The 19,716-nt window shown below is 34.4% G+C and overlaps 1 long non-coding RNA gene across 2 annotated transcripts in view; it reads left to right on the forward strand.

The window, feature by feature from the left end:
* Positions 1-19,716, forward strand: part of LOC125098105 (uncharacterized) — a 231,376-nt gene that overhangs the window by 103,278 nt on the left and 108,382 nt on the right. For both annotated transcript variants that reach the window (XR_007126722.1, XR_007126721.1), the window contains exon 2: positions 5,967-6,096. This is a non-coding gene — a long non-coding RNA (uncharacterized LOC125098105). The remainder of the gene's footprint in view (positions 1-5,966; positions 6,097-19,716) is intronic.

Consider the following 19,716-nt stretch of genomic DNA (forward strand, 5'->3'; position numbering starts at 1 on the left):
AGCTCTTTTTTCCAGAGCAAGGAAAGCTCTTAAAGAGATGGTTCTGGTAAGAAATAACCATTAGAAAGAATAGTTTAACTTACCCAAACTCATCTCATACAACTTGATAGAGATTTTCATCTTTTAATCATTTCATAGCTTATAATCTTGACAGCAAAGTAGCTCAAAGAAAGGTTTATTTTGCAAACATTTGAACAGGAGTCACATGCTAGGGTCATTTTTCTTTTTTTTTTTTAATAATCAATGGTGATACTGTATAGTGCTTGCTCTACGTTTTTTTTTTTATACTAATATCCTCATGTTTTTCCATAATGTGGAATTTTAAGGACTAGAAAATCCATTTGTACTAGAGTAGATTCACAATATCTGTTTGGGGAACTTTGGCCTTACCCATGGATGTTCCCTTAGACCAAATCTGGGCAAAAATGGTTTGGTCTTTTATTCATATATTGAATCTTTTAAGGTTTCTCAACTTTCACAAGAGGAGAGCAAACCTACTTTGTACTTGGCTGATGCATGCAGCAGATTGTTAACCCTCATTTTTCTATCAGAAAAGACTTTATCTTCAATCTCAGAGCTAATATTTCTCCCAAGTTTATTTGGAAGAAATTTTGATCCTGAAGGATTTCTTTTTATTTATGAGAAACTCAAAGTTAGTCTTTAAGTTAAGCCAGATTAATACTTCATCAAGATAAAAAGTTCTTGCACAATAAAGTTTACAGTTAACGAAACAAAAAAGCAACCTATGGAATGGGAGAACGTATGTGCAAATGACACTACAGATAAAGGGCTGGTATCCAAGATCTATAAAGAACTTATCAAATTCAATATCCCCCAAAACAAATAACCCAGTCAAGAAATGGGCAGAAGACATTAACAGATACTTCTCCAAAGAAGACATACAAATGACCAACAGACACATGAAAAAATGCTCCATATCACTTGCCATCAGGGAAGATACAAATCAAAACCACAATGAGATACCACCATACACCAGTTAGAATGGCTGTAATTAACAAGACAAGGAACAACAAATATTGATGAGGATGTGGAGAAAGGGGAACACTCTTAAACTATTGATGGGAAGGCAAGTTAGTACAGTCACTCTGGAATACAGTATGGAGGTTCCTCAAGAAATTAAAAATAGAGCCACCCTACAACCCATCAATTTCACTACTGGTTATTTACCCCAAGATAGAGATATAGTGAAAAGAAGGGCCACATGCACGCCAGTGTTCACAGCAGCAATGTCCAGAATAACCAAACTGTGGAAGGAGCTGAGATGTCCTTTAACAGATGGATGGATAAAGAAGATGTGGTTCATATATATAATGGAATATTACTCGGCTATCAGAAAGGATGGATACCTACCAATTACATTGATATGGTTGGAACTGTAGGGTATTGTGCTAAATGAGTCAATCAGAGAAAGACAATTGTCATATGGTTTCACTCATATGTGGAATATAAGGAATAGTGCAGAGGACCACAGGGGAAGGGTGAGAAAACTGAATGGGAAAAAATCAGAGAGGGAGAAAATCCATGAGAGACTCTTGACTCTGGGAAACAAATTGAAGGTTGCAGAAGGGACGGGGATGGGGGATGGGGTGTGTGATCTGATGAGCACTGGCTGTCATAATATTAATATTTTTATAGTAATATAATGATATATAACATTATATAATATATAATATAATTATATATGCAATTAACATATTAATATTATATAATATTAAATAATAACACTGGGTGTTATACACAACTGATGAATCATTGAACACTATATCAAAAAATAATTATGTACTATATGTTGGCTAATTGAATTTAAATAATAAATAAATAATAATATACAATATAAACATTTTTAATTATATATTTATAAATATAAAATACAAATATTACAAAATAAATAAATATAAATAATACACAATAAGACTGTCTATATAGCCTACTTTTCATTATCCTGTTGTAAAATTATTTTTACTTAGGCTGTTGTCCATATTGAAAGACTTCAAAAAAAATTGTCTGAAAACTCTCATTGTATTTAATTTAGATAATGTTGCCAAGTCCATAGGCAAAATTTCTTTTCAGATACCAATATTTGAATTGAATTGTGCTTCTCTGAATTCATTTATTCACTCATTCAATTCAATAAATATTCATTGCTTAACGTGTGAGGTACTATCATAAGTATTAAGGTAGGTATTAAGGACAGTCATTACTAAATAAATTACTTGTCTTCTTGAAATATGTATTTGATTTGAAGGAGATAGAAAATAGTCAAGTACAAACATATAGTGTTTCAGATTCTGATAAGTTCTATGGAGAGAAATAAAGAATAAAAGGATCAGGTATGCTTAAAGAAAAGTTTGCTGTTTTAGGTAAAGTGGTCAGGGAAGGTTCTATCTATGGATATTTGAGCAGAGACTATAAGAAAGAAAGTGAGTGAACAGTGTACGTATCTGAAGGAAGTGCAATATGGACAGAAGAAGAGCAAATGTATGTGTGGCATATTCAGAAGTCAGAGACGTCATAGACTGGACAGTGGTTTGACTATAGAGTGGTCATAGAAGGAGACAGCATTAATCATGGTGGGCCTTGAAGGCCACTGTAGAGCTTCCCAGTTTAACTCCTATTTAAGTGAGAAGCCCTCAAAAGGTTTGGAGCAGAAGAGTTATGTTATAATTTAAATTTTCAAAGGTTTTTCTGTTCAACCAGTAGAGAATAAACTGTGGGTAGCAGAGGAAAAGCAAAGCACACCATAGGAGACTGATCAAATTTCAAATATATTTTGGGGTTTTCACTAACAGAATTTGTAGATAGCTTGGATATCTGTGTGAGAGAATGAGTGAAGATAATATTTTCAATGTTTTCATCTAAAAAACAAGGTAGATGAAATTGTTATTTATTGTTGTGATGAAGAATTCAAGTAGAATAGTTCTTTTTCAGGGAGTAGGGGTATGATTTGGGGTTTACATGTATGATTTTGGGTTTGAGATGCCAAGTGGATAACTACAAATATTTTGAGCAAATCAGTGATTGGTTAAGTCCAGATTTAAGGATGTAAGTGAAACTTGGAGATACAGATTTAGGGATCATCAGCATGTAAAGGTATATATAAAGTCCTGACATTGGATGACATCCCACCTTGGAGAGGAATTGTAGATAGAGAAGAGGTCTCAAGACTAATTCTTGAGAACTCCAATGTTTAGAAATTGACAGCAAGAGTAGGGTGTTTGGAGAATAGGGTAGATGGGAACCAGCAAAGTGGTTTGAAAAGATAGAAGAAAAATAAACACAATCGGGAATACCTAAAAAATAACAGAAGAAAATATTTCAAGAAGGAGAGTATAAATATTGCAGATAGTTCACATAAGATAATAACTGAAAATTCCTGCTGGATTTGTCAATGTGCAGTTCATTGATGACATTCAAATGGAGAACTGGTAGTGGTGTAAGCCTTCCTGTAGTAGGTTGAAGAGAAAATAGGAAGAGAAATTGGAGCTAGAGTTGATAAACCATTCTTTTGAAAAGCCTGACAGTATAGAAGAGTAAGGGCATGGGGCAGTAGCAAGCTTTAAAGTGATGTGTGCCCCAAAGGAGAGATGCTTTGTAAGATGGGGTGTGTTACAGCATATTTATAATCTGTTGGAATTACCCACTAGAGAAAAAGAAGTTGATGAGGCAGGAGAGAGGGAAAATATTGATAGAATAATATTGTTGAGTAGAGATGGGAGCTAGGCTCCAGTGCACAAGTGGGGAGATCAACCTTAAGCAGTGCACTGATATTTTATTTTTTCCCAGAAGGAGTAAAGACAAGGTATGTGGGTTCATATGTAGGTAGATGTGCAAATGGAGCTTCTTTGCTGATTGTTTCTGTTGTCTCAGTGGAATGGCAAGCAAAGAGGATGTGCTAAAAGTTTGAGGAAATAGCAGAAAGTATGGAAGTCATCTGAAAGAGTAGGAGAGTGAATCAACTAGGAAAATAAATTTCTACATAATCTTAAGGTTCCACTTGAGCTTAAAGGACGTGTGCTTTTCTCTGACTGCATTCAGCTACTTGGGGGATAGGACAGAATATATAAAGAATTGAATTTCATCAGAGCTTGAGGTCTTTTGAGGTCAGTGAGATGGTAGGAGAGAGAGTCCAAAGAATTTAGGGCATATGCAAGAATGCAGTTCTAATGATATGTAGTATAATATAAATTGAGTGAAGTGAAAATGAGGAGAATGAGAGGCATGGAATATTATTAGGATCAGTGGAGGGTCCAGGTGTTGGTAAAGGATTTTTAGAATTGTACACCAGATGGAGCGAATGGAAAAAGAAGAGATGATGATAAGATAATGGAGTGTTTATAGTTCAGACATTAAAGGATATGCTTTTTTTTTTTTTGGTAATGTAAAGTTGAGATGTCCCTGAGGAAAATATCACTAGAGGAAAGGAAATCAATGCCAGTTGATGTCAGGGTGCCGGGAAGATTTTGTACGTGAATGTTAACATCACCAAGAAATGCGATAGAAGTTGTGTTGAATGAACAAACAATGAAATCACTAATAAATCAAGGTGCAAAGGCTTAGGAGTGAATCAGTAGCAAAAATGAGGATTAATAGATGAATAAATAATGACATGAGATTTTTCATGGTGGAAACACTGGGTGATTTTAGAAAGAAGGGAGAAGAAAATGAGGAAGCAGCAACGAGGAGAAAATAACACTTATGTCACCTCCCATCCTTACTTCTCCTTAATAAGGAGAGAAAGTTTCCATGACTAAGTTTGATTCCTGATCTTATGTAACAAAGGACAGGTAAGTGAGCACATTTACCTCTGCTTTGGCTGCTTCAGAGGAGGGTTGATGAGCTAGCGCAGTAATGCTAGAAATGAAGAAGAGGATGCATGTTTGAGAAATGTTAAACAGGTCAATTGTCAGCTCTTGGAAAAAAGGTGTATAAGGGCAGGGAGAAGAGAGAAATGAGGATGTAAAAGATGCCAAAGGTGAATTTAAGTTCTAGCTTGAGGAAGATGGTGGTTACTCAAGATAGAAAATACTGGAGCAGGGGCGCCTGAGTGGCTCAGTGGTTTAAAGCCCCTGCCTTTGGCTCGGGTCATGATTCCAGGGTCCTGGGATGGAGCCCTGCGTAGGGTTCTCTGCTCAGCAGGGAGCCTGCTTCCCACCCCACCCCCGCCCACCCTCTCTGCCTGCCTTAACTGCCTACTTGTGATCTCTGTCTGTCAAATAAATGAATAAAATCTTAAAAAAAAAATACTGGAGCAGAATTAACTAAGGGGAAATGATGGTCTTCAGTTTTATCTTGTTGAATATAAAATGTCATTAGAAATTTAGGTAGATAGGCCTGGAGGCAATCTGAATTTCTCAGGGGAGGGATCTGGGTTGAAGATGAGATTTGGAAATCATCTCTCTTTCTAGTAGTTGAATCTGTGATGGTAAATGAGATTGCCATGGAAAAGTTTCTTTAAACAAGAGGAGTAAATTGAGCTTTATCTGATTTTTATTCCTCTCAAGTAGCTCTGCATCTTCATTGATGCTACTTTATCGATATAATATTCCCATTCATTTCTATATTTAGCCTAAAGGAATGTTATAGCCAAGGTTTTTGATGGAGCAAGGAACAAAAACCATTCAGAGTTGTACAGGTTAGAAGGGAGTGGAAGTTAGCATAAGGATCCAGAGGAACAGTACAGTCAAATTTTATGTGAAATGGAACCAGAAATGTTATGGCAAGAATTAAGCTATAATTCTTACTTCTCAGGTGTCTTAAAGACTTTCTCTCTTCTACTCAAGTCTGCTTTATTGTGTTTTCCCTTTATCAGTTTCCTTTCTCTTTCTCATGAGTTTGTGTATGGCCCAGCATGACAATCACACATACTACATAGCCCCCTTGTTAAAAAATTCAGAATTATAAAACGAGAAAGGATTTGGCCAATCAGTCTTTTCTCCCCTTTATAGGTCTCTCAGGTCAGCTAATGGACGGGACCTATCAGGAAACTTATGGTCTAATCATCAGTGGGTCAAATGGGCAGCTGAAACTCTGGGCCTCATATGGACACTGTAGGCCTTCTACAGAAACTCTGGCCAGGTAAGCTCATAATTCAAATGTAAGTAAGATGCCTTATAATCTTGTCATCCTAGGTATTCAATATTTTTAGTAGTATAAAGTAAAATCAGACCTATCTGATGGGTACTGATACTGTAGTATAAAGCCAATGGGCTCTTGACCAAGAGATTTATGGCACATCATTATACTGGTACATTCATTATTTGACCAATAGAATAATTTTATCTGTGCTAATTTACTTTATTTGACTATACTAGATATTAGTATAATTTCTTACAAAAGTCTACTGGTCTACTGTTTTTTTTCTGTTATCCAGATTTATTGATTAAGTTCTTACTATATGCAAAATATATTTCTAATCACTCTAAGAAACAACAAAAGAAAAGCAAGACCTGTTCTCCTTCAAGAATAATTTAATTTCCTGAAAGAGGATTAAAAAGATATTTGGAAAACTAATTGGGAAATTTTCTTAGATTATATGAGATCAGTAGATATTAAACAATATATTTAGGTGTTGTTGGGAATATAGGATTAATGCAGTCATGTACCTGTATACAATAGCTTTTCTTCAAAGTTCAAAAAGAAAGTAAAATGTGAAAAACTTAACAAGGCATATAGATCTTAGAGAAGAAGGAACTAAATTCTGCTATTTTCACTGTCATATAGAAGAAGACCAGAGTTATACCTCTATGGTGTGTTAGAATTAGGGAAAATTTAATTGGCTAGAATGTTTAGCAACATTTGGAAAAGTATATAAATATTTCAATTTGATAATTTGACTCTGTTCTTCTGAGGTCCTAGAAAGATTGACTCATTTTCCTCAAGCTTACTCGTCAGTTTTCCTTCTCTGCTTCTTACAAATATTACAGTGTCAAATGTACAGAAGGGAACTTATTTTTTCATTATTTTAGTAAGGTGTGCCCAGTGTTTTGATGTGTATATTTATATTCTATTTAGAATAGTGATGATTGAACTAAGTTATATTAATTGTATATTGCTGAACAGCAAATTACCCTTAAAGTTAGAAGCTGAAAACAATAAACTTTTATCAGCTCAGAGTTTCTGTGGATGAATAATTTGGAAGTAGCAGAGCTCTGTCTTTCTGGCTCAGGGTCTTTCCCAAGGTTGTAGTAAAGATGTTGGGTGGGTCCACAGCCAACTGAAGACCTGACTGAGGCTGGTAGGTTTGCTTCCAAGATGTTTCACTCACATAGCTATTGGCAGCTGGTGTCAGTGTCTTGCTAGCTGTTGCAAGGAAAGCTTGATTCCTTGTTGAGTACTGCCAGGAGGCCTCGGTTTGTTGTTAGATATTCTAGAAGTCTTAATTCCTCACCTTAAGGGCTGCTTGGATATATTCATACTGTGGCAATTGGCTTTCCCAGAGTAAGTGATCCAAGAGAGTAAAATGGAAGTCATAATGTCTTTAAAACCTAGTTTTGGAAGTTGTACATGGTGATTTATTCAGTATTCTTTGGGTTATATAGGTCAGCCCTAGTCAGTGGGGAAGAGAACTACACAAACATGTAAATCCTGGAAGGTGGGGTTATTTTGAAGCCTGGACCAACATAAATACTCTTAGAAATGTAGCCAGAAAACTCCCCACTCAGGCATAAAGAAAGCCTTCTCATAAAGAATCCCCTTATAGAAGTATGCCTAATTTTATGAGGAGTCCACTGGGAACATACCTCCACTTCTGTAGAAGACAAGCAGGGGTGGGATAGGGAGAGTTCTTGCTTACTTTCCCAAGAACATCCTCTGTTATAGTAATATTAGCTGGCGGAGACAGCTAATTTAAACTTTACTAATTCTTTGCCTCTATAGTAAAAATGTGTAGAATATTTATTCCTCTTAATTATATGTTCATTTGTATATTATACACCAATGACAAAGTCAAAATACATCCTACTAAGACAATTTTTATTATGTTTTCAATAAAAATTAATATTGAATAGAAGTTTTGCTATTTTCTCCCTATACCTTAATGAATGATTTTGATCCACATACCCCAATGTGTAGACTGCTTGTCTACATGCTGAAAAGATGAAGATCAGTATTTTGCATGATGAAAAAATGAAGAAGCAGCAACAGTGTGTGTGTTGGAGAATCTGAACAATATTGGCCAAAATCTCAATCCCATAGGATAAGATAAGCAAGGTGTGAGTTATTTCAATGGATTTTCCTCTCCAACTACCAGTAGCCAATCTATACCACACTTACCTCAGTTTTTCACTCTGTGGTATTAGATCCTGGATAGAATATTAGACAGTCCAGTTTCTATAGCAAACTTACAGATAAGTATTATCTATTTGGATAGTCTTCCCGATGGTACAAAGGAAGAAATCTCATATGTAAATTGGGTGAGGTTCTAAATGTATTGAAGATTATAGATCATTAATTACCATTTTCCTAATAGTCATTAGGTTTGATAGTTATTTGGAATAATTGTAATATTCCACTATGATCTATGGGCATCAGAGGAAACAGAAAAAAAAATGAAAACAATTTCTTTAGCAATGATGTGATCTTTTGATCAACCTAGGATTAAGAACAGAAAAGAAAGTATAAGAGAATCTCTTGACTGTGGCCATTGTTTCTGCAAAGTTACATTCTTCCTATGAAAAAACCCCAGTAGAGTACAAAACTTACTAAAATGACCCCAAAGTAAATTTTCTATCCTCTTCATTAAAGTTTGCTTTTTGAGGATACTGCCCCTTGTGATGAAATTGCTTTTGCATTTTAGAAATCAGACAACAGGTTTAATCTTTATCTGAATGTTATCATATTTTCAAATGTGACACATAGGAAAAAAATGCTATTTCCTCACTGAACAAATAGTTGTGGTTAATACACTTTAGGTAATTGTGTATGTTTACAAAAAGCCCCAAATGGGTGGATCCACATTCAACCACAATTACTTGGTGTGTGATTTAACTTTAAAAAACCCAGAATTACGAAATATAATTTAACCAGGATGGCAAATTTTCTTGGCAAAGTAAAAAGTCAAGGAGAGCTTCATGCCTTCTTTTTATGCTTTTTTAAAATGCAAAAATCCAGAAAGGATAATAGCTTGTATCTTTATTCTACTTAAGGTACCTTTCTCTCCTACTATCTAAAGAGGGTTATTGATTTTAATGTGTAACTTTCTCATTGTACTTTTTAAACTGGAAAAATATATTGCCATGGAAATGGTGATATTGGTATAATATGTGCTCCTCTTTATATTTTAAAATGCTACAAAGATGCAAGAAAAATTCCTGTGTTCTCTTAGGGAGAGGACAGGTGGATATAGACTTTTTATAGACTTCATTTTGAATAGAGAAATATTATTTTTATGGCAGTTAACTGCATGAGAAAATAAATTCACTTTTATTTAAATAGTATTAGATATTTAGAAAGGAAATATGTTGAAATACAATGAATTTTCTTGGAGAAGTGGGTGATGACGGATGTGTGTTATTCTGCTTAATTTTTTGTAATGATCTGATTATTAATTTTATGACCAGGAAAAGATAGAACTGAAAACAGAAATGATGTAATTCATAATGTTGCATGTAATTTAAAAAGCATCCCATTTAAAATTAAGATAGCTGGGGAAGCATATGGGTCTTAGAAGTCTTTAATGAACATTTGAAAACCCTAATACAGAATTTGGAAACCAAATAAAGGAAGTACTAGTTTGGGCTTCAGGAGTGAATACTTTTAGTCTTTGATGATTGTAGGCAGATTTCAGAATAGATGTTCAAGCAGAGCCAAACTATAAATGGATTATAGTCATTCCTCTGAGAAGTTTCATTTTCAGATAAATTTAGAAAAATTCTGAATCTCTTCCTGAGTGAATATCAGTAAAGCTGGGAATCTTTCCAAGAGAACAGAGAGGGATTTATCCAGAGTCTGAATTTCTATTGCACTAGGAATGTCAGATAAGTACTTGGACTATGAACATCACTATTAGTGGGTTTGCTGGTCTCTATAGTAAATTCTGCATTTATAGACTATATGTGAGAACTTTATGACCTCAGGTCAGAGAATAGGGAGTCCTCTCCTGCATATATAACAAATTATGTTAAAAAAAAACTGCTTTGCTAATCCTTTTACAGTTGGGAGGCCTAAATATTATAGTCTTCAAAGACAAACAGGAAAGGAAAAATAATTGATTAACAGGATAAGAAGTATCTAATTAGATTTGAATGGCCAAGACTCAAAAGAAATAAGGAAGGTATAGCTTATGTTAGCTACACAGTAAAGAATGAATAAAAATAGGAAGATATTGAGTAGGAAGAAAAGAAGGAAGAGAAAGGAAAGAACAAAAACTGTGAAAATCAACTTGAAAGTTTAAATTTAAAGTCTGATTCAAAGATACATAAGTATGTTTACATAGCACTATTCTGTATCATAGAGCCTACTTTCACACCAGATGACTGCATTTAAAAGAATAAAAAAAATTTTTACTATAAGAGTCTAATGTTCCCCAGTCTTAAAGACACAGTTAAAATAAAACTAAGCTAAATAATAATGATAATGACCTCCACAATTAGAAAAGCTGAATTTCCTGGGACTGTAGTTTGAGAGATTTTCTCAAAGGGTGTTTTAAAAATGTATACAGTGCTTTGGCCATGATGTCCATTTGCTTCACATTGTGAAACATTTACAGTGGGAATGCACAGAATTCCTGTTTCTAATCCCAGTGTATAACTGAGGGTACAGTTCAGAGAAGGAAAAGTGCAATAAAGAAGGCTCTGGTTAGAGTTAGGGCAATCTTAATAATAGCTAGTATTTCTGTAGCATTTCATATGTGCCTGATGGCACCATAAACTTTTAAGTGTGTTAACTATTTAATCTGTAACGACTATATAATCAAAACTATTAATATCTCTATCCTATAGATGAGGAAACTTCGGTTTCTCAAGATCATATAATGTGGAACTGACAATGGAGGCAAGATTTGAATCTAATATGTCTGACTCCAGAGTCAGCATTCTTTTCCACTTGGTTCTTTGTGTTCCAATTTTAGTAGCCCCCGGATCCCTTTTTTCTTTTTATTTTCTCAAATGAGTCAGGCTATTTTCTACCTCAGGGTGCGAATTCTTATGAATTATCTTTCCTATCTTCCTCCTTCACCTAAGCCAGATCTGTTTGTTCTTTGGATGTGAATTTAAGTGATAGTTCTTCAGAGAAACATTCTTAGTACCCTGGAATTTACCTACATGCCACTTACCATGACTGTAATGAAATAACTTGACCTTGGTTATGTAATCTCTGTATCACTGCCTGTAATTGAGGAAAGGACAGATGTTGGGGTTTTTTTGCTTTGGTGTTCTACTTCAATGCTTTGACCAAAGTGGGTGCTCAGTAAATAGCTATTAAATGAATGAATGAAATGAGACAAGACTGAATTTCTGTGTTTAAATGAAAGTATAATGCCCAGGATATAACATGTATTTTTAAAGGAAAACAAAGCATATATTTGCATTTAATTTCAGTGAAATAGAAGCTGGACACATTTTAAAAGAATAATTATTTCTATATGCCATTTTTGCTTCTCTGTGGTAAACTTGAAAACTTGCACATAACCTCTTGTCTTAATTCTCCTATGATTAAAAAATTTTAAAAATTCAAAACATAAACCAATTTTATTAGTAAGCTTTACATTTCATCTTGAATCAAAATGGTTGGAAACTTAGTAATTTTCCATTCATTGGTTAAATTCTCTGTGAATATTTCTTTTCATAATGAAACTATTTCAACTTAATGAAGTGTTACTGGAACAAAAATTATAGCCTCAAACAAATGAATGGTCCCACCAAATCATGCCTGCCCTAACCACAGTGCTTTGGTGGTAGAGGGACCTAGGGAGGTTTAAACAGGCCCAAAATTGGGGGAGGGGGCAGATTATCATTCCCAGAGTCACAGTACTTTGGAAACACAAAGCAAAGGTAGATTTTAAAATTAAAGCAAAGCAAAACAAAATGAAGAAATAAATATTTTTCATTTCACAAGACTCTAAAGTCAATTATTTATGTAAAACCAAAAAGTCTTGGCAAGTTTCACCATTAAAACCTGTTTCATCTCAATACCATAGAGTTTCAGATGAAAAATATCTGCATTTAGAACTTGTGGTAAGTTACTAATCTTTGAGAAAAACACCCAACTCAATAACATTACCCTACTTTCTATGAGTTGATTTGTATTAATTTTTTTCTGGTAAAGGAAGTAATGACTTTACTTATTGATGTTGATATGCTAAGGAAAATAGAACACATTTTGTTCCCTATATCAATGAAAAATAAACTCTGTTCATATCTGTGTGAAAAAAGTCTGTAATTTTATGTAGGAAATTCTGATATTAGTGTTTGCTGAAAAGAATTTATAGTAAAAACAAAAAAGCAAAAGAACACTAGCTTTGCTTCCTTCTCAAAATTGAATTAGAAGTTAGGTTCCCTAAACAGATTTATAAATATTTTTGTCATAAGTTTGAATTTATTTATTATAGAATGAAATATTTGTTTATGGCTTTATGAGCACAGGTAAGATTATGTAAGCAAGGACAGAGTCTTGAAAGTAGAAATAACTTTGAGTGTCATTTTAAGTATTTGAATTTTGTTCCAACGATAATAAGGTGAATAGCATGGTTTTGCTTTACAAGCCTTTCTAAATAGAGCAAATATTATGAATAGTATGTTAGATTTTTTAAATGTTACACTATTTTAAATGACCCAAATGTATTTCAATATTGTTTAAGTTGAATGTTTTCTTAACGATGGATTTATTATATTTACAGCTTTAAAAGCAGTTATGAGTTTTTTCTATTCTAGAAGTCTGTGATTTTTGCAACCTTTATAGGCCTTTCTTTTATAGTAGAAATGAGCATTGCTGTTGTTTGTGAACAAGGCGTAGACTATAATCGTTTTCTTAGGACAAATCCTAGCCTATTTTCATGTGAATACAAGCATTGAATAAGTGCTTTGGGTTATAAATATTTATAAGAAGCATTTTCTGTTTTAATGCATTTTCAACTCTTTAAGTTATTAGGAAAAATTCCTTAAGCCTATTGATAAATTCTGTGTGTGCTCATATCCTGAAAGTGTGTAAACTGTTAACCAGGTGTGCAATAGTTAATGTGGCACCTGAATCTATCAACCTCGAGTTTATTCCACAGAAGTTTTTAATCAGTCCTAATGACTAAACTATCAGATAAATAACCAAGACTCTTAGATGATCAACATATACTTTTATTTTTAATTTAATCATCCTGACCTAAATTAGAAATCTTTTTGTCTCCATTTTATAATTAAGTTTTGTTTTGAATTGAAAGAAATTAAGATACTTATTTTATTCTAATTGTCCACTCTTTTCCATTCTAGGATAAATGATCATATATTCCCTAATTATAATAGTAGTCCTTCTGTCTGCTTTTTCATCCTTTTTATAGAAACTGGTTTCCTTATAACAGATCTTTATTTTTTTTTCTTTCTACTTTTCTTCACTTATCTGGGAATCTTACAATATTTTTATTAAAAAGTAGTTATGGAATTATGGGCTGTATATCTAAGTGTATGCAGTTTATTTTTTGATTTTTAAAGAATGATCATATATTTCAGTTTATTTAGGGAAAGTCTCAGTTTATACCTGTCATCTGACATAATTATTAGTAGTGCTCTCTTTCACTCTTGTAAGTGTCCCAACTTGGACCATAAATATGATCCCCCTAATGTTACCATCTTAAACCACATGTTCAGAGTTTTATAAATAGTTTCACATGCAGTAATTGATATTTTAATTTCCTTGACAATTATTAATTACATAGTAGTGGATGCTTCTGTTTTGTTTTACACAATGTATTTGGCATATTTTAAAAAAGAAAAAATATTTTCTGGTATTAGTAGTTTCATATCTTTGATCTTCGCTCTATGAAATGCTATTTGTGTAATTAGTTTTCACAAATTAAATGGTTTTGAGCTATTCCAGTCCTTATGCCCTTGAGCCATGAGAGGGAGATGAAGGGTTGGGTCTCAGAAAAGGAAGATGTAGGGTTACTGAAGAGTAAGTTTTTTGAAACCTACATTCCTCCTCCTTCAAAACTGGTCACCTTAGGATACTTACCCTTCACAAAATTTCCTTAATTCTTGAGACTTCCTGCTTAGAGAGCTATAGTTTTACCTCTCCACTATTTGAGTAGAATAGAAATATTAATAAACATGGGCTATAAACTAAAATGAAGTATTTTCTTTGAAGGGGGCTGAATAAATTCAGTATATGTTCTAGATCAGTCATACCATTTAATACACTACATACTACAAAATACCCAGATTTTTTATTAAAAAGTTACCCAGTTACAGGTTTGAGGATGAGAGTTAAGGAATGAATAATAAGGAACTATATGAAGTAGAATAACAAATTACTGTTATGGAAACCCCAAATAAGAATTAACAGAACAAAGAAAACAAAGGTTAGAATAGAACAAAATGTCATGAATTTGGCCAGAGGAAATGCCTCACACAGTGTTACTATGGTGGGGCAATACAGCTAGAAGAAATTGATGAATGTTCTAGCTTTTCTTCATGTATCTATAATTTAATGTATGCTGTGATAAAATGCAAAAGGAATGAAATTAGAAATAATGTAAATTTTGAGAATGAAAAATAGGATAATCACAAATGAAGGAGTGAAATTTTAAGGAAAAAAAAAGAGTGAACCTAGTATAACAATGTGGATTCTGTGCCTAAATTCTGAGAGAGCAAGTGGAAGAGCACCGAAATCACCGGAGCCCCATTGGGAATATGAATGCCGGGGCCCTTCAGCTATCTCTGATGGTATACGCCACATGAAGTCCTTTAATAAATATCGTTGTAGCAAAATCTCATAAGGCATTGTCTATCCTTTAGACATTGCAGGCTCAACCTTGAAGAAGAGCTTGGCAAAGATAAAGCTTTAATGTGTAAAAATTTAAAAAAAAAACAAAACACAAAAAACCTTAGGTCCTTCTTTCAAAGCATTTTCCATCCCCTTGATGTTCCTCTGCCAAGAAAAAGTTCTAGCCTTGGGAGATGTCACCCTGTGTATTAAAGCTTTGGCAAGGATTACTGTCAAAGGGATCGAATGGATGTTCACTTGGAATTGAAGTTACAACTGTGTGCTGGACGTCAGAGGTCAGCTTTCTGTCTATTGACAATGCTCTAAGAGTCTAAATACCAAGAAACATGTAGCAGACAACGGTAAAAAATTAAGTGGATGGGTGTGGAGAAGGGTTGGGGAATTCAAAGAATACCATTCCTTGTCCCCTACAGCTCTGTAAGACTTAATAGGAAGTCATAAATACTCATCAGGAAGGTAAAAAAAAGTGGGATCTAACATTAAATTCCAACTAAATTTGCCCTTTCCTATTTTTGGAGTGTACCCATCTTATAAATCACATTCTTCTCTACATTCCAAATAGAAAAATTCCCTTCTCACATTGCAAATAGAAATTTTTTTCTTGTATACACACCAGAACATTTTTTTTTTCAGTTTTCCTTTTTCTTATAGAAGAATATCTGAGAAGAGATTCAATCTTCTCCTTCAATACAATTCAGCCTTTAAAAAATTGCTTAAGTAATGGAGATGAGCTTGTCAAGAAGAATATTTATCTATTTCAGGATGAGAAAATGTCTGTGATTAACTTGTGTGGTATAGAGGTGTGGTATATAATGCTATTCTTATTGAAGAAGAATCCAGGAGGTGCCAGAATTCCTTTTGTTTCTTTTTTCTTCTTCCTCTTCTTCTTCCCTTTCTCTCTCCTTCCTTCCTTCCCTCCTTCCTTCCTTCCTTCCTTCCTTCCTTCCTTCCTTCCTCCCTTCCTTCCTTCCTTCCTTCTTTCCTTCCTTTCTTCTGACAGCAAAAGAGGGAACACAAGCAGGGGGAATGGAAGAGGGAGAAGCAGGCTTCCCACCAAGCAGGGAGCCCGATGTAGGACTGGGTCCCAGGACCTTGACCTGAGCCTAAGGCAGACACTTAAGGACTGAGCCACCCAGGTGCCTGAGGAGCCAGAATTCTTATAGGTCAACCACCTTTTTGCCTCAGAGGCAGCCTAAGGGCATCTTGGCTGAATATAGAACCTCAGAAGAGCATAGTTTTCAAAAACAATGTTGTTGGGCTAATCATACTATAGTTCTTTCAATTTAAAATTCTTTAAAAATAGTTTCACTTTCTTATGCCCCCCAAAATTTTTTTTAAATGTGACTTTAGCAGCAACAAAAAGATTGACAAAGACCAAAAGATCACCTGAGAACTGCTGAAATGATCAGCAGACTATTGAGATTGGGAAGGTACCACATATGTTAGTCATTGGAAGAAAGGAAATACTAAATAAAAAAAAAAAAAAAAACAACCTCAAGTTCAATTTTGACAAGTCATAGTAACAACTAACTATATGGAATGAAATAATAGTTCACATAAAAAATATTAGGAATCTTGAGCTTGAGAGACCAAATGAATGGTGGTGTCAGAGAAAGGGTAAAGTTTGAGTTCTTGCAGTTTGCTACTAAGTAAGGTACCAATAAATTCCTATCTGGAAAAAGTGTATATACTTAGATTTTATGAGAATAAGTTGAGCAATGTCTCAGTATACAAGCTGGAAATAACCCTACTAGATAAAAAGGCATCTCTTATAGTTAATGTAATTACAACTTTCTTACATTTATTTAAAAACTGAGTATATGTATGTCCAAATTAGTACCTATCCTATAGTGATCAGACTTTATGGAGACACATACCTGCTTCCAAGGGAGTGTCCATTTAGCTTTGATCTAAGGCTGAATTCTTTAATTATTTGTTTCTATTTTTGAAACATTCTCATATGTTGCTATTGAAAGCTACCTAGAGACTCTGAGGAGCTAGCTTTCTGTCTCCTGTATACCAATGTTTACATGTGCTTCTATAGCATTTCCAGATTTAATTCACAATATAAATTTTGATCAATCAATCCTTTTTATTTATTCATTTATTTGTACAAATCCTTACTACCATAAAGTATAATTCCCTCTATATGTCATATCTTCTCTAAGGAATGAAGATCAGCTGAGATAATTTGTTGATCACCTTAAAATTTTACCTTTTATCAATGAGACATTAAAATAAAAAGCTGGACAAATTTATCAAAATTGCTTCCAAAATTTTTGAGACTTGTTCCTAAAATTTGGAGCTGGAGGGAACTGATTCCCAGTGTGAGTCTCTAAAACCTGTTGTCTCTAATTCCTAACATCCCCTGGCTATAACCACAATATGTTTGCTCAGTTACTTAGGGACAAAAAAGTAAACATTATAAATACAATTTGAGGAAGAACTGTCTGTGCACAAGAACAAAAAGGAAAGGACCTGGGGCTTGGCTAAGTAAATTCTGAATGAGTCAGCAATATGATGCCATTGTGGGAATAAGCCTACTTGTTTTAATGTAGAGAAAAAAATACAACAGACAAAGGCTTTGAAATAACCTTTTAATTTAATTTTTCTGTCTTTAAAAAAGATGTGCAAAGTGGAAACTTAGAAGATACTGAAAAGAATGAAATGGTAATATAAAGAATAACATGGTTGGTTTGTGGGTTTAGGGATGTACAAAGGGTGTTTTCATTTTGGTCTTCATTTGTACCAATAGATGAAATTGAAGAGGTTTATTGAACAGTTAATCTCTATAATTCTGGGCAAAAAAATATAGATTACAGAAAAAATGAAGAAAGATTAAAACTAGGCACAAGGAAGAAATGTTATAATGTGAGAGCAGTGGAATTCAGTATCAAGGGATGTTACAGATACTGAGATAACATCTATTAGGCACTCAATAAATCTTTCCCTTCTCTTATCCTTTCCCTGTCTGAGGTCTTCAAGAAACTAGGTATTTGTTCTGGATGATTCAGATATTCATTAGTCTGAAGTGTTGAACCAGATAGTCTTTTCAGATTCCATGCCCTTCTCCACCTTTGTTTCTCCACAGACTTTTTTCTACAGAAAGTGGTCAGCTCTTTGGGTGAAGATGAAAATAAAGGGCTCTGAGAAAGCGTGGCAGCTTTTTCTCTTGGATATTTTTGAAGCCTGCAGTAGTATTCTGACAAGCAGCTTGAATCATGGGGAGCACATTGGGATAAATTAGATTGGAATGGTCAGTTAGCTTAGCAGCTGTACAACCTCCAAATTAAGTACACTACAATTGTCCTGTTTTGTTGAAACAAAACCTCATTTAGAGCGAGCCTCACTTCTGAGTCATTTCAGAGAAACAGGTTCCTAAGAGAAAGTTTTCCTCTCATTTATTTGCTTTACCTACGTTAGATATGCATGGTCATCTTTAAAAATATCTTACAGGGATGCCTGGGTGGCTCAGTTGGTTGGACGACTGCCTTCAGCTCAGGTCATGATCCTGGAGTCCCGGGATCGAGTCCCGCATCGGGCTCCCGGCTCCACGGGGAGTCTGCTTCTCTCTGTGACCTTCTCCTCGCTCATGTGCTCTCTCACTGTCTCTCTCTCAAATAAATAAATAAAATCTTAAAAAAAAATAAAAATATCTTACATATCCTTTCTTCTACAGATGTTGGATAAGATTGAGGGTCTGTTTAAGGAAGGCATCTCTCTGATACCCTTCCTCATACTTCAGTGAGAGCTTTGGAGTATCTTATTTGCAGACACAGTTATAATATCGGTATGCTATTTCTTGCCCACTGACTAGGAAGAATGCTTTCTAAGTGGGTGTTTGTGACCATCAGAAAGACTTTAGGGCTCTTGACAATTTTGAGAGACAAGCTGAATACAAAGGAGGCAATAATGAAATCCAGAGTTCTAGTATTAAATATTGGTGTTCTGTTCTTAGTGAAAGATCTGCTGGCCTCATGTAAACTGTTTAGAACAATGTGAATTCATTAATCTTTTTGAGAATTTAGGGTTTTTTCCTATGAGCAGACAAAACCAGAAGAAGACATAAGCAGTAGATTTGGGAGACTGAAAGTACTGATTTGCGTTTCTTTCTGTTTTTTACAGGCATATATTTGAAAAAAAAAAAGTACTGGGACACATAAATGAAATAAAAACACACGGACAGAATTATAGTGCACTGCAGCCTTTAGTTCCAGTGTTTTCAGGGGCATGTTTCTCCCATCAAGAGATGCATACGATCATAGTAATGCCTGTGGCACAGGGCAAAATAAGATTTGTGAGGTCGTCAGGGAAGATAAAATTTCCTAGGTTGTGGTTTCCGTGAGACTCTGTGACCCTGTTGTGCATTGCTTTAAAAAGGAAAGATAAATATCATTGTTCAGGGGTCTCAGGCGATTTTAGAATTTAAGGTTATTTATTCTCAATTTATTTTCTTCTTGGTTATTGTGTTTGTGCTGTATAGACACAGACTCTTTATAATAATTATGTTCCATTGTGGTTTCTGAAGCTTTGGGGCTCTGCCTCATTTAGTTTCTTTTACAACTCATGCCCCCAACACTTTCCTTTCTTTTATTGATTCTTCCCAGGTTTGGAGCATGAAATAAATGATGATATGAAAAAGGTTTGACACTTGGATTTCTCTTTGGGTTTAGCTTAGCATGTTGTAGTGAACACGTAGAATGAAAGTTTCCTTTACAGACTTTGAATGACCACCACTATTCCTGGAGTCCCTGGAACTAAAGGGTGGAT

Source organism: Lutra lutra, chromosome 4 (assembly GCF_902655055.1).
Source record: "Lutra lutra chromosome 4, mLutLut1.2, whole genome shotgun sequence".
In the NCBI taxonomy this organism is placed as follows: domain Eukaryota; kingdom Metazoa; phylum Chordata; class Mammalia; order Carnivora; family Mustelidae; genus Lutra; species Lutra lutra.